General features: G+C 40.5%; 1 protein-coding gene across 2 annotated transcripts in view; it reads left to right on the top strand.

Annotated features, from left to right (window-relative positions):
• Positions 1-403: 403 nt before the first annotated feature.
• Positions 404-12,829, top strand: part of RNF144B (ring finger protein 144B) — a 54,653-nt gene continuing 42,227 nt past the window's right edge. For both annotated transcript variants that reach the window (XM_071451165.1, XM_071451162.1), the window contains exon 1: positions 404-1,739. The gene's annotated coding sequence lies outside the window, so the exon portion shown is untranslated. The remainder of the gene's footprint in view (positions 1,740-12,829) is intronic.

The following is a 12,829-nucleotide window of genomic DNA, read 5'->3' as shown; positions in this document are numbered from 1 at the left end:
AAATCTAACCACAGAAAGAGAATCATTTTCTACTCATAAAGTTTTCCAAAGAACTCCACATTTTCAGTACTGCTCTAGAGCCTAAAAAATAGCTCTGAGCCTTCAGTGTTTCTTGAGTCTTGTCTAGGACTGGCCACTGCTGAGAAAATGTATGTCTGCATCTGCTGGGAAATGCTTTCCTAGCTCAAGTGGCAGTAAATGTGACATGGCTCTAGTTTGCCTAACCTTGTTGTAACCCTGTTGATGAACACCATAAGGATCAACAAGATCCCACATGTTGGAAAAGCTATATTTTTTCTGGGTATTATCCTCTCCCTCCCTAAATATATATAAATATATAAAATTGTATCTATAAAATTATATAAATTATATAACTATACCTAAATTATTTATAACACCCAATGTTAAATATATAAATTCTAAGTTTTTTCTTATTCTGAGAGGAAAAGAGTATATGATGATGACTCAAGCAAAGCTGTAATATAAAGGAATAATTCAGCAAGGAGGCTGAATTGAAGTTGCACAAGCTTTTTTTTTTTTTTTTTCCTTAAATTAATCTGATGCAGTATAATTGTCTGAAAATATCTAAAAGCTCAGCTGTGAGCTTTTATACACCCCGGAAGAAATGCCTATATATAATTTTTCACAGGAAAGTACTGAAGGCAAAATGCCAGCAATGATTGCATGAAGTACAAAGTAAATTTATTTCATCATAAGAAAATTGTAGATTAACATTTATACTTCCTTCTGGTTTTCTGCACTCTCTGCACTCTGGTATATCTATATTTCTTATCTATGGGTGTGGTGCATTTCCTACAGCAGGAAAAGTTCTTGAGGGTTTGGTGTCATGTGGCACAATTAGATATTCTCCTGCTACTTGGCCGCTGTGAATCACACCCTTAGGTCTGGAATACGGAACTGCAGGATTCCCAACCCCTCTTGCACATAGGGACAGCTTAAAGAGTGTAATTTTACTATTGACGGAGTAAGATGAGCACCATCATCATTAAACACTCAGATATGAAATTACACGGGTACTTTACTTTTGAGTTTAGATTTTTTGCTCACTTCCCCTCCAACGTGAAGAAATAATTTTTTTTTAAAGTTTTTTTTTTTGGATGACATTTTTCACAAGCAGAAGCCAGCGAGGTTTCAGACATCAGCAGCTATGCAAACTGCTCTCCCCAAACAGGTTAATTTGGGAGGGCTTTGATGAGTGTCACATCTGAAGCCTCCCTGCTTTCAGTTTTACCCTGTCAGGGCTGGGGTGGGAGCGGTGTCTGAGAGCTACCCAGAGACCCAGAGCAGAAGGTGAGGGTGTGCCCTGGCTGGGAGCTGCCCGGGTGCCGGCGATCACCTGCGGCTGAAGTGAGTGTCGGATGGGAAGTAGGAAGTGCTGTGCTCACGCTTCCTGTACAAATAAATGCAGCTTTCCCACAGCCACTGCATGCGGGCTGTGAGGCGCGGGTAAGATATAATGGCAGCACGCACTTAATAGCAGGGAGGGGATGATTTCTCGGAGTGGCACAGGGGCTGGGAGACGAGCCCTGCTGCAGCCCTCACAAGTGTTCAGCTGTCAGAGAGACAGGGACGAGGAAGGACGTGTGAGAGCAATCGGCTCCGCTCCTCGCTGCGAGCTCCGCGGCTCTGTGGCATCGTGGTTCTTTGGGAATGCCCGAGTCTGAGTGCAGCCACTGAAAAGTCACACAGCTGGCAGTGAGCGCTACTCTCCTTTCAAGGTATGTTGGAATACAGCTTTGTCTATTTTAGAATACCCTCAAAGAACAGAAAGCCAGCATTTGCTTCTAATGGAAGAAAATGGAAAAGGCTTTTTTCTTTTTTTTTTTCTTTCTTTTTTTTTTTTTTTTTTTTTTTTTTTTTCCCAAGGTAAGGACTAGAATGGTTAAATAGCTAAAATAAATGATATTTGTGGTTTGGCTAAAATCAAACTATGTGGTGCTTAGAGCTGAGGCAGGAGGAAACCTTGGTGTCCTGACTGTTAAAAGGCTGAAAATAAATAGACGTCAAGTACTTCCCAAAAGGGTGAAATGACTTTTGTCAGTGTAACTTTTGGAGAAATATCTATGTGAAGTGTTTGAAAATGCTGCAGAATTAGGATATGTCTGTGCGAAAGGCAATTGCTAAAATGCCTTATGTTTTAGTTTAAATAGAAGAACTTCTTTCATACTGAAAAAATACCTGATTAAGCTGGAGGAAGCCTGAGTTTAAAATGCTGATACTTCCTCCTGGTTTAAAGGCATTTCTTCTGCCACAGTTTCATGCAGCTTTTTCAGGAAGGAAAAAAGACGTTCATCTGTATTGTACATGTGTTAACTTCTAATCCATGTTAATGTACACTTCTAATCTGATCAGGGTTTAGGGTTATGTCATTTATGTAAGCACATACAAAATCTGCCATACTTTAGTTTTCTAGTTTGCATTTAAATTTTTTTTGATGCTGAGAATAGACAACTGCATTTACTGGAATGTTTGCCCTGCTTTCTCATCATAAGGCTTTCTCAGTGCAAAGCAGCTTTAGTAATAAAGATCTTTCAGTCTAGTTTATTTTACAGCTCTGTATTTTCTGTAATACAAAAGCACTTTGCTTCCTAACTGCATGCAGCAATATCGAATGTCTTCCTTCAGAGAGCACTGTAAGTTGTAAAATATTTAGAATTACTATAGTAAAGAAAGCATTGCAGGGTGCTTTTGAATCCTCTTGGTCAATAGACACCGAATGCTTTAAAGAAGTAAATTTTAGCAGAGATACACAGGCTGTGACTGAAAATACCCCCATGCAGCTTTCCAAGTGCCTGTGAGCAGGCAGAGCAATCTGATATGTTTGGCTGCCCTCAGCCTGAAGGGCAAGCGGTCTCGGTTAAGGGCAGGCACTGGGTTTGGGATTCCAATATTTACGGAAACAGAAGTTTCAAAATCCTGTTCTTAAATATTTTTCAAAACAAGCAGATTGTCCTGATGCTTGTCCTGTATAGGACTTGTCTGTGCCTGAATGTGAGTGGGTGTCTGGGTTGTTGCTTTAACATGAAAGTGGCTGCAACACTTCCATCAATGAACATAAGCTATTTTGGAGAAAGAACTACACATTGATAAGGCTGCATGGCTGCAGTTATGCTGCTGAAAGTAATGCTTTAGATTATGGATTGAGAAGTGTGTGTTTGCAGAGTGTCTAAAGCTGTAGTAAAGTGGAGGTATTCTTTCAAAATAAACCAGAGCTACTCCAGAGCCAAACAAGTGTGATGACAATCAAACTCCTTTTCTCCCATGCATCTTACTGGCTGATGGGGGTATTTCACATAAAGTCCTGTCTGCTCACGTAAGGACACAGAAACCTCCCTAGGTTTCATGTGGAACTAGCATTTGGCAACCTGGAATAGTTTCCGTTCCCCATGCTGAGGTATTTTCTGCATGCACCTCGCTGGTGGTTGTGGGCTTCTTTCCCACAGATGTGACATTTTGGTGATTCTGTTTGTGTGGTAGTATGCCTTGGGGCAAAAGTTAGCAGTATAAATAGCAAACAATATGGAGTTTTTTCTTTCTAGCTCGGTTTTTGGATTGCACTCTATTCTCTAAATGGTTCATAAGCTTTGTAGAAATAAATAGTGTGGAAGTGGTTGTCTGCCCTTTCCCTTTTGGTGGAGGAAAGTGTGTACTTGTCCATATTATTATTGTGAGTTTAAAATGCAACTGTGAGAATCAGCAAGCCACTCCGTAGGGAAACAAGCAGTGCTAATGCTTAACCTGGTTCACAGTTCATTAGTATGCCTCTGATATCATCTGTGGTGTGAGCCTGAGCCCTGTGCCTGCAGTTCACCCTGTTCAGACCTTTCAGTGACTGAGACCCAGTGGAGTGTGTTGCTTTGATGCAGCTTGAAAGAACTGCTACAGACTTGCTGTCCCTCTTCTGGAGTGGGGAGTTTTCTTGAATGTGCCTGTAACTTCACAGTGCCTATAGGTTGTACATATCAGATCCATAAATATCCCCTGGGCTAGTAGTACTGTGATATCTGAGACCATAATTACAGCTCTGGGCCCATGGATATCTCAGGCACACGTGAACAAAATACTGTGGCAGGCTGCCAGTGTCGCTTTGAGCTGAGTCCATCAGACCTCCTTGCATATCCTAAAGCAGACTTTGCCTTCAGCTTTGTGAGGCTGAAAGTGATTCTGGAGCTGTGCTTTTCCTCTGGTACTTGCCCAGAGCTGGGTACATTTCCCTTCTCTTCCTCTGGTTTCTCCATGCCAAAGCGGAGCCCAGTATAATGCACTTCACAAATTGTCTTCTTTGCCCTTACATTCATTCCATTTGAAAACTAATCTTCTTTTGGTTTGCAAAAGGAAACATTGAAGAAAACAAGAAAGAACACATCCGAAGGGAAAGATAGCAGTGATATTAAGCTCAGCCTATAGCATTCTGTATTTCTGCTGAAGCATATCTCAGCTGCAGTGCTAGACTATGAGCCTTCTCACTTGACAGAAGCACAGGTCTGAGGGCCATCGTACACTGCAAATTTACCTAGTCTCGGACAAACATTTACAGAGATGCTTGTGCCAAATAACTTTGTGCTGATCAGTAAGAAAATAGTGTTCAGTAATCGTTCTGTGTCTCTTCTAAATGGTTTCGGCTCAGTGAGAACTGAGTGGGCTTTGCATTCATAAAGTAGGTCACTGCTAGGAGATACTAAAACACTAAAAAAAAAAAATCTCAAATTACAAAGGTCCTTATCCTTCCCTTCCTGCTGAAGCAGAACTTTTCCAACTCCTAGTCTTCCAAGAGGAACAGAGGTGCCAAGTAGAAATTTTTAGGCTCTAGAGAATAACTAGGTTAATTGCATTGCAAACATACTTTCAAATTAAAATGCAGCTATGTAAAAAACCACTTTTTTTTGGAGTTTCCTAGATTTCTTTGTGTGTATTGGTACTTGTGCACAATGACATATGTGTTTCTCATTTTTGGTTTCTTTTATTCTATTATAATAATGAAAAAATGTCATTAGTTACCCAAGATCTGGGTGGTTTTTTTTCTATATTTTTAGGAGTCTGCTCAGCCTTCAAGAGAAAACTCATAATATGTAGTTAGAAGGTCACCAGTTTACCTTTGGCTTTGAGTGTCCTTGGTTCCTGCAAGCACAGTTCCAGCTTTGGTTGAGTTTGGGCTAACTTAGCATCCTTGCTTCTTCTGAGTGAGTCAATATCTCTTTGGAGTCCCAAAGCCAGCCAGCACCAGGCACAATGATTTAGGACACGTGAATCTGACTTTTGGGTCCATGCACACTAGAACAAATTCCCTGCATGGAGTTTCTTCCTGTGTATTTCCCGAGCCTTTTGTAGACACAGTCATCAGGGGTACTCGTTATACGTGCTTTTTGTTGCAAGGAGAGACAAGAGAGCATAGAATTGTGGAATGGCTTGGGTTGAAAGGGACCTTGATGGCCATCTAGTTCCAGCCTACCTGCCATGGGCAGGGACACTTTCCACCAGACCAGGTTGTTCATAGTCCTATTCAACCTGGCCTTCCAAGGATGAGACATCCACAGCTTCTCTAGGCAGTCTGTTCCAGTATCTCACTACCCCTCTGAGGAAAGAATTTATTCTAATGTAAATCTCCCCTCCTCTAGTTTAAAACCATTCCACTTGTTGATCACTATCTGCCTGTGTAAAAATTACTTTTCCTTTTTTATAGACCCCCTTTAGCTACTGGAATGACACACTGATGTGTTCCTGCAGCCTCCCCCTCTCCAGGCGGAACAATCCCAGCTTTCTCAGCCTGTCTTTGGAGCAGAGTTGTTCCAGTCCTCTGATCATCTTTGTTGCCCTTTTCTAGACGTGCTCTAAACAGGGCCATGTGCTTCCTGTGCTGAGGACCACAGGGCTTGATTCAGAATTCCAGGTGGGGTCTCAGCAGAGTAGAGGGGCAGAATCCCCTCCCTTGATCTCCTGCCCACTTTGCTTTTGGTGCAGCTGAGGGTGTGGTTGGCATTTTGGACTGCAAGCACTGATGCTGTTGACTCGTGTCCAAGTTTTCATCCACGAGATCCGCCAAGTCCTTTTTGGCAGAGCAGCTCTCAGTGAGTTCTTCTTACATTCTGTACCCATGTCTGGGATTGGCCTGACCTAGGTGCAGCACTTTGCACTTGGACTTGCTGAACCATTTAGTTCTTATGCATTCACTTCTCTAGTTTGTCCAGATGCTGATTAGAAGACAGAATACATAATCACTTTTTATTAGAAGGAAAAATTACCATTTTACTGTCATGCTCATGCTTCTGCCCTTTAATTGAGACTGTCAGTATTTGTGTCTGTTGCAAGCTTTTCTGCCTTTTGCTTTGTTGTAAAAATGAGGAGAGGATGGAAAGTATAAGACATGAGTCATTACTCAAGGAGTGGACATTGTCTGGTTATTTGACAGAGGCTCTGATGATATTCATGTTTGATTATACAAACTATTGAATTTTCAGATAGACAGGAATGAAACTTGCAGATCTGAAAACATGGATGTGTTCTATATGTTTGCAAAAAGGAAAAATCATGGGCACAGAAGAGCTGTATCTGTTTCTGGGGACTGAAACGATTCCTTGAGGCTGCCTCTGCTTACACTCTTACATGCTGTATGTTGCTGTGGTGTAGGGGAGATTTCTTTGCACATGTATATATAGCTGCAAATAGTTCAAAATTCCACGCTCTAAATCCCTATGTACATAGAAGGAAAAACACATTTCATGACAACTAGCATCCAGGCTAATCCTTTGCATGCAAAGAAAATTCCAGAATTAAGTAGAAGCAGTGACACACAGGCTGGCACTGCTTATGTCTGAGCAGTAGATGAGAGAGTTCATATGTTCTGCCTGTGATTAATTTTTGAAGCATTTTGATGGAGGTGGGGAGATGATGAAGGAAAACAAGCCAGTCTTCCCCCCACCCCCTTCAAAAAAAAAAAAAAGAAGGTTACAGTGCTGTATCATTGGGGAAATGGAGCTGATCCTGTGGGCTGTTTACCATTGCAGTCACTGGAACATTTTTCACAGCAGCAGGCACTCTGCCAACCACTGATACTGGAACTTTTCCCCATGGGGTTTGCCCATTTTAGGGCTAAGATAACATCCACGGGGCCAGCAATAACTTGCTTGCTGAAATTTTGCACAATGGAGAAGATGCAATCTTGCACCCTCTTGACCTCTCCACAGTTGCCCTGTTGGTTTCAGTGGTGGAGATTCTTCATCACACTTTCCACAGAAAATCTGTGGGAAAGGCAATCATGCCCTTTGCCAGGAGTGAATTAGAAGCAACATACATGTACATAATTTAGACAATACTACTATGAGGACGTGTATTTTTAGTATTGGTCAATGTTTTTGTTGCAAATACCCAAGTGTGCATGGCTTGAGCAATTTCAACCCCCTTGTTAACTTTGCTTATCAGATTTTGGGAGGATGGACCAACAAATTAAGGAAACATACACTTGTGAAGAGTAGAAAAAAGTCAGGAATTCTTGTCTTTTCTCCAAATTCCGTGACAATGAGGACAAAATGCCTATTTTGCCTATGGACATTAGTTGTCATGGTCATAATTAAAAGCTAGCAGAAGGTTTCTAGAAAGTTTTCTGTAAGACTGTAATCCTATAATATAACAAGTCTATGAGTTCTTTTCAGTTCTACTTACTCATTTTTCTCAGAGTTTGGGAGGTGGGGCAGCTTCTTACAAAGGTAAGCTCCCAGTTGCTTATCTTTGCACACATAATGCACAAGTCCATTGAAAAGCACTCCTTTGGAAACACTCCCCTTGGCAGGACTTGGACTGCATGGCTAAGATCATGTAGAGACTAGCCAATTGTTAGCAGAGGCTGAGGCACTTGAGGCTGAAATCTCTATGTTTACAGGTTGCTGTTCTCCCTTGTAATTATTTCTGCAATGAATGTTGAAATTTGGAATTGAAGTGAGGGAGTGATGAATGCAAACCTCTTACTGTGTTTGATGGACACTTCTGGTTTATTACATGTCTTATACTAACATCTGGATTTCTAAGTAGTTGCATCGAGCCCCTGAGAAACTTAATTGTGTTCCCTGTGTTTGGCACAGTACAGGCAGAAATCTTCTTGTGAATGCTTGGAGCCTGAAACACAGAGAAAGAAGGGGGATGTGGAAAATAGGGTGGGAGAGGGCAGAGCAGCGATGAGACATCGTTGTGTTGTGTGATAGACAGTGTCATCAACCATACAGCTTTTTTACTTAGGTTTAGGCAAATGTCATATTTGTTGTACGCTGTTAATAAAATGCAGAGCAAAATAGATAATGTGTGTTAAAAATGTTTATTTATAAAAATGGGAATATGCAGTTGTTTTAAAAATACATGTCCATTAAAGTTCGTCAAGAGTGTGAGACTAACAGTGGTTGAAGGTATTTTTGCAATTCCAGCATAGTTCACATCTTCTGTTCAGTAGCATGTATGTGAGGTCTGTCAGAGGTTAGAGGTGCTCCAAATTCAAAGCCTGGGCACGTGGGGCTCCTCCACACTGGAGTAGTTGGCAATATGGAAGGAATTGCCTGCAGCAGAATTCCTCCCAGGATCTGTCTCCCAGCATGCTGGGCTCTTACCTTTTCCCATGCGTGGGCTGGGAAAGAGGGAGATGAGATGTGAATACTGAGAGGACAAGCAGAGAGATGCTAAGTCAGGGGGCTGTTACTGGTGTTTACTTCTCCTTTTTTGCTTCTGCAGATCAGAGGCAGAGCTGGAACTTGTCCTTTCCTCACCTCCAGTTGCTTTTGGAAGGACTTGTCGAGGAGCTGGCAGAGGAGTGGTTTAGGGATACACTCTGACTAGTTTAACTACCAGTCATGAAAAGCAGTAGTAATAGTTACTTCAGTAAATGTGTTTGGTTTCAAAACAGCCTCATGTCCGGGTCCAAACCTCTACTATTGTTTCTTGCCAAATTTCAGCACAGTCAGTAGCTGTTCATGTTGTTTTCTTAATGGCAAAGGCTTATGTTAGAGATAGTGACTTCCCCAAGGTCTAATTCTCAGATTTGACTTCCAGTCTTTGATTCACTGACTGTCCTTGTAGCTAAGACTTGAAAGTTACCACTGGGTAAGCTTTCTAAGTCATTGAGATACATTTGGATCAAGGGCAGTTTTCAATGTTTCAATTCTTTTATTTTGGTTACCTCAAATAGCATATTTATTGTATAATAATCAGCAGTGTATTTGGCTGTAAGATTAGATAGGGGCAGATTAAAATATTATATGTATTAGTTTTGTTCACTGAGCAGTCACACAAAAATCGGTATATGAGGAAAATCAACTTATTCTGTCATTTCTGTTGATGTAAATCTAAAGTTGTTAAAAGTGCTTTTCAATGCTTGCAGAGAAAAAAGTCTGTAGGACCATATTCTCGCAAGTTTGCCCTTTCTGTGGCTTAACAAAACTGCATGAGAGAGATGTTAAAGGTATCATCTTATTGCAAGCACTGAAAGAAAAATTCTCAGGTCATCCCTTCTAAAAACAAACACACGGTCATTTTTTTTTTTCCCAATAGCTGGCTTTCAGTACATTTTGCAGAATTCAGTGAAGGATCAGGTTCATTGTTCCTGTCAGTTGAGTTGTTCCTTGGCTTCTGGCAAACTCTGCATTCTCCTCCTGACACTAGTAAGGTTCTTGCTGGCCCTTTGGAGGCCTGGCTTTGTGTCACGTCTCTATTTTGCCTTGACCTGCTTGCCTTGCAGCTGGGACACTGCTTGCTCCAGACACAGCTTTGGCAGTCTCCAGCCAGGGGAGCCCAAGAGTCCAGTTAGTTTCTTGTTAGAAGAAGAGTGCAAACTACAGTCACATGGAGCTGGTCTCTCTGTTTTCCACTGCTTTTCCATTGCTTTCACTTTAACAAAGTGTGTTTACAAGTCTCTCCTAAAAACCTTTTATGTTAGAAAAGGCTAGTGTTGCAAATGTCTTCTGAACACACTAAACTGTAAACATTCCAGCTCAGGGATTTAGCATATCCCAAGGTTTTGTTATCTGATTAACAAAAATAAACATTTTTTTCTGTGTCAAAGGCAAATTGTTACATCTGACTTTCTATTCCTGTTTTAGCAAAAACAGCTAGCCAAGTTATCAACCCATTTGACCTCCCAAAAGGTCAATTCCTTTTACTTAGTAAATTCCACAGTTACCAAAAGCCTTTATGTGGTCTGAAAGAAAGATCTGTCATTTGTCATTTTGAAGAATGTGTTATTATTTAATAGTGGTATATTACTTCTTGTCAACAGGATGTTAAAAGTAAAGTACACCAAACTAGTTTGGGTGGAAATTCCTTGTTGCTTAGCATTAGCATATGTTGCATAGTGTCATTAAGAACAGAGGATGTTATTTAGAAAAGTTTTAGATTTTAATCTCAGACCTGGGAACCAGTACTTGGGATTCCACTTGGTATAATTTTGTTGTTTGAATATGTTTTGGAAATATTTGGAAATGTTTGATGCCAAAACCACTCTAGTTCTCTTCTCTGACTGCATTTTGTTTCACTGCATTTTGTGCTGATCAGCTTTGCTGAGCACTGTGACCAGGATGAGCATAAAACCTTAGGAGAATCCTGCTGTTGACCTCCTGCAGGACCAAGGGGTCACCATAACCCTGTTTCTGGGGCCAACACCAGGCACAGTAAGCCTGATACATCTGGGTCATCCTGAGATGGAAACCCACAGGCCTGCCCAGCACTCACATCCCAGGAGATCAGGTGCAGGAAGCTGTGGCTTTCCAGCCTGCCAGTGTTGATAGAGCTGTGTTCTGAACTTGGATATGTGCTGGGTTCAAGCACAGATCTGAGTGAAAGTGGTGGCTTCTGCAATATGGTCTGACCTCATCCCATGCGGAGTGGCTTGCTCCCATCCTCATGGACTCCATGAGTATTGCCATTGTGTGGCTCCTTCAGTACTGGAAAGAGTTGAATACCATGTTTCAATTATGCCTTTCAGTTTAATAACAAGCTGAGTTATTTCTCTTTTAGTTGACATGTTTTTATCTTTAAGTGATCCAAAAGTGCTCTTCCTAGCTCCCTTCAGCTGTGAGTAGCAGCATTTATTTTTCACCATTATCTTGTAGATTCCCTGTTCTTGAACTCTCCTGCTTTTTAAGAGTGGAAGGGGGAAATCCCCACTTTTTTCCCTTCTTACCTGTTCTCAACAGTATTGCAAGGAAATCTATAAAGGATTCCCATAACTGCAGAGTCACATCTGTTTCAGAAAAAAAGTACATATTCTGCTATATTCAGTTAATATCCATGGTCTTCTTGCAAAAAACCCCACCTCCCTGAGGACGTATTGACATAGGCTCACAAGAAGTTGCTGTGAAGAACTAGTCTTCTAAATGTTCAAAGTTATTCATATCTCACAGTATTGCAGTACAGTAGAGAAGTTATCCAACAAGTGTATTCTCAAAGCTTTGTGGAGACTGATGTGCATGTGTTCTAGTGGTGTTCTGGTTTATTAGAATCTTTTGGAATGATTGGATATATGTGATATTTGGGAAGCTGTTCAAAGTGTATTTTAAATACCCTAAAGTGCTGGTAAAAAAAATTATTGGCAGAAATCCAGATCATATTCTGGATTACTGTAGTCAGTCCCTTAACTCCCTTAATTTATTTTTTTTCAATAGGCTTTCCACTCACTGCATTCCTTTAGAAGTATTTGATATATTTATTTTTTGGTTGCTAGCTTGATATGAAAATACTCCATATAGCTACTGCTTCTTGAACAGCAGCTCAGCAGCTTAAGGTTTTGGGTTTTTTTTCCAGGCATTCCAATGAAAACAAGTGAGAGAAATTGCCTTTGGTGTCTTCTCATGTACCAGCACATTTACTTAGGCTGCTTGTCCTTTAAACAAGTTTTCTGACAATAAAAATTTTACAGTGTAGAAAGCTGTCATGAAATATTATATGTCTGACTTTTCTTAAGCCTTGCTCAAAAAGAACAGATATTGAAATGCTTTTATTCTCTCTAATGCTTCGGCTTGGTAGCATATTATGGTAATCCAGAAATGGGTTCTCCTTGTACATGCATGTAATCAACTGCTTGGTGTTTTAAGGCTCAGATGTAATGCAGTAATTTTGAATATATTAAAAATGTATTTAAAATGAGACCTTCTATTTGTGGATCTAGTTGCTTTTTTTGAGACCATGATTTCAGAAAATCTAAGTACTTGTTTAACTTCTTAATAACCTCATTTAAATAAAGCAGAACATTCAGGCTTTGATACACAGGAGCACTTAAACATATGATTAAATGTCATTCTTGAAGATGAAGGCTTTTTAAAATTGTGGCTTTAATCATATGTTTTACAGCCTAATTGGATCACTGCCTGATAAGTAATGCTGTATGGACTGGATAGGTAGCTCTGTGTAGGCAGTGGAGAAATTAATGCACCAAGGGTTAGTGGTCTGTGTGTAAGACCACAGAAGCTGTAGTGCACTTGACTCAGGCTAATCCTCTGAGCAGAGATGCTGAGTTAAAAAAATCTGCCTTAGTAATGAATTTTGAATGACATTGTCTTGAGAGAGTTGGGACAGCTGAGGACTTGTAACCAAAAGTGGTAATGGCATTTCACTGAAATGGATAGAAGTGTGGGTTTCTGACAGTTGTCTTCACAAGTCCTAATTTCATAGCTCAGTTTATATCTTGTAATTTGACCCCATTATCTTAATACCACTCTCTTACATGTTTTAAATCTTTCTGTAATTACTCTTTTCCCCCAAGGACCTGATTTTTAGCATTGGTTTTGAACACTCATGTTTTTCAGGTAGTTTTCTTTTTCTATTTTGTTAATAAGGAGGG

Source organism: Agelaius tricolor, unplaced genomic scaffold (genome assembly GCF_023055355.1).
Source record: "Agelaius tricolor isolate 1412-34295 unplaced genomic scaffold, bAgeTri1.0.p SCAF_2, whole genome shotgun sequence".
NCBI classification, from domain to species: Eukaryota; Metazoa; Chordata; class Aves; order Passeriformes; family Icteridae; genus Agelaius; species Agelaius tricolor.
Note: the sequence above shows the minus strand (reverse complement) of the source record. Positions and strands in the feature narration are given on the sequence as shown.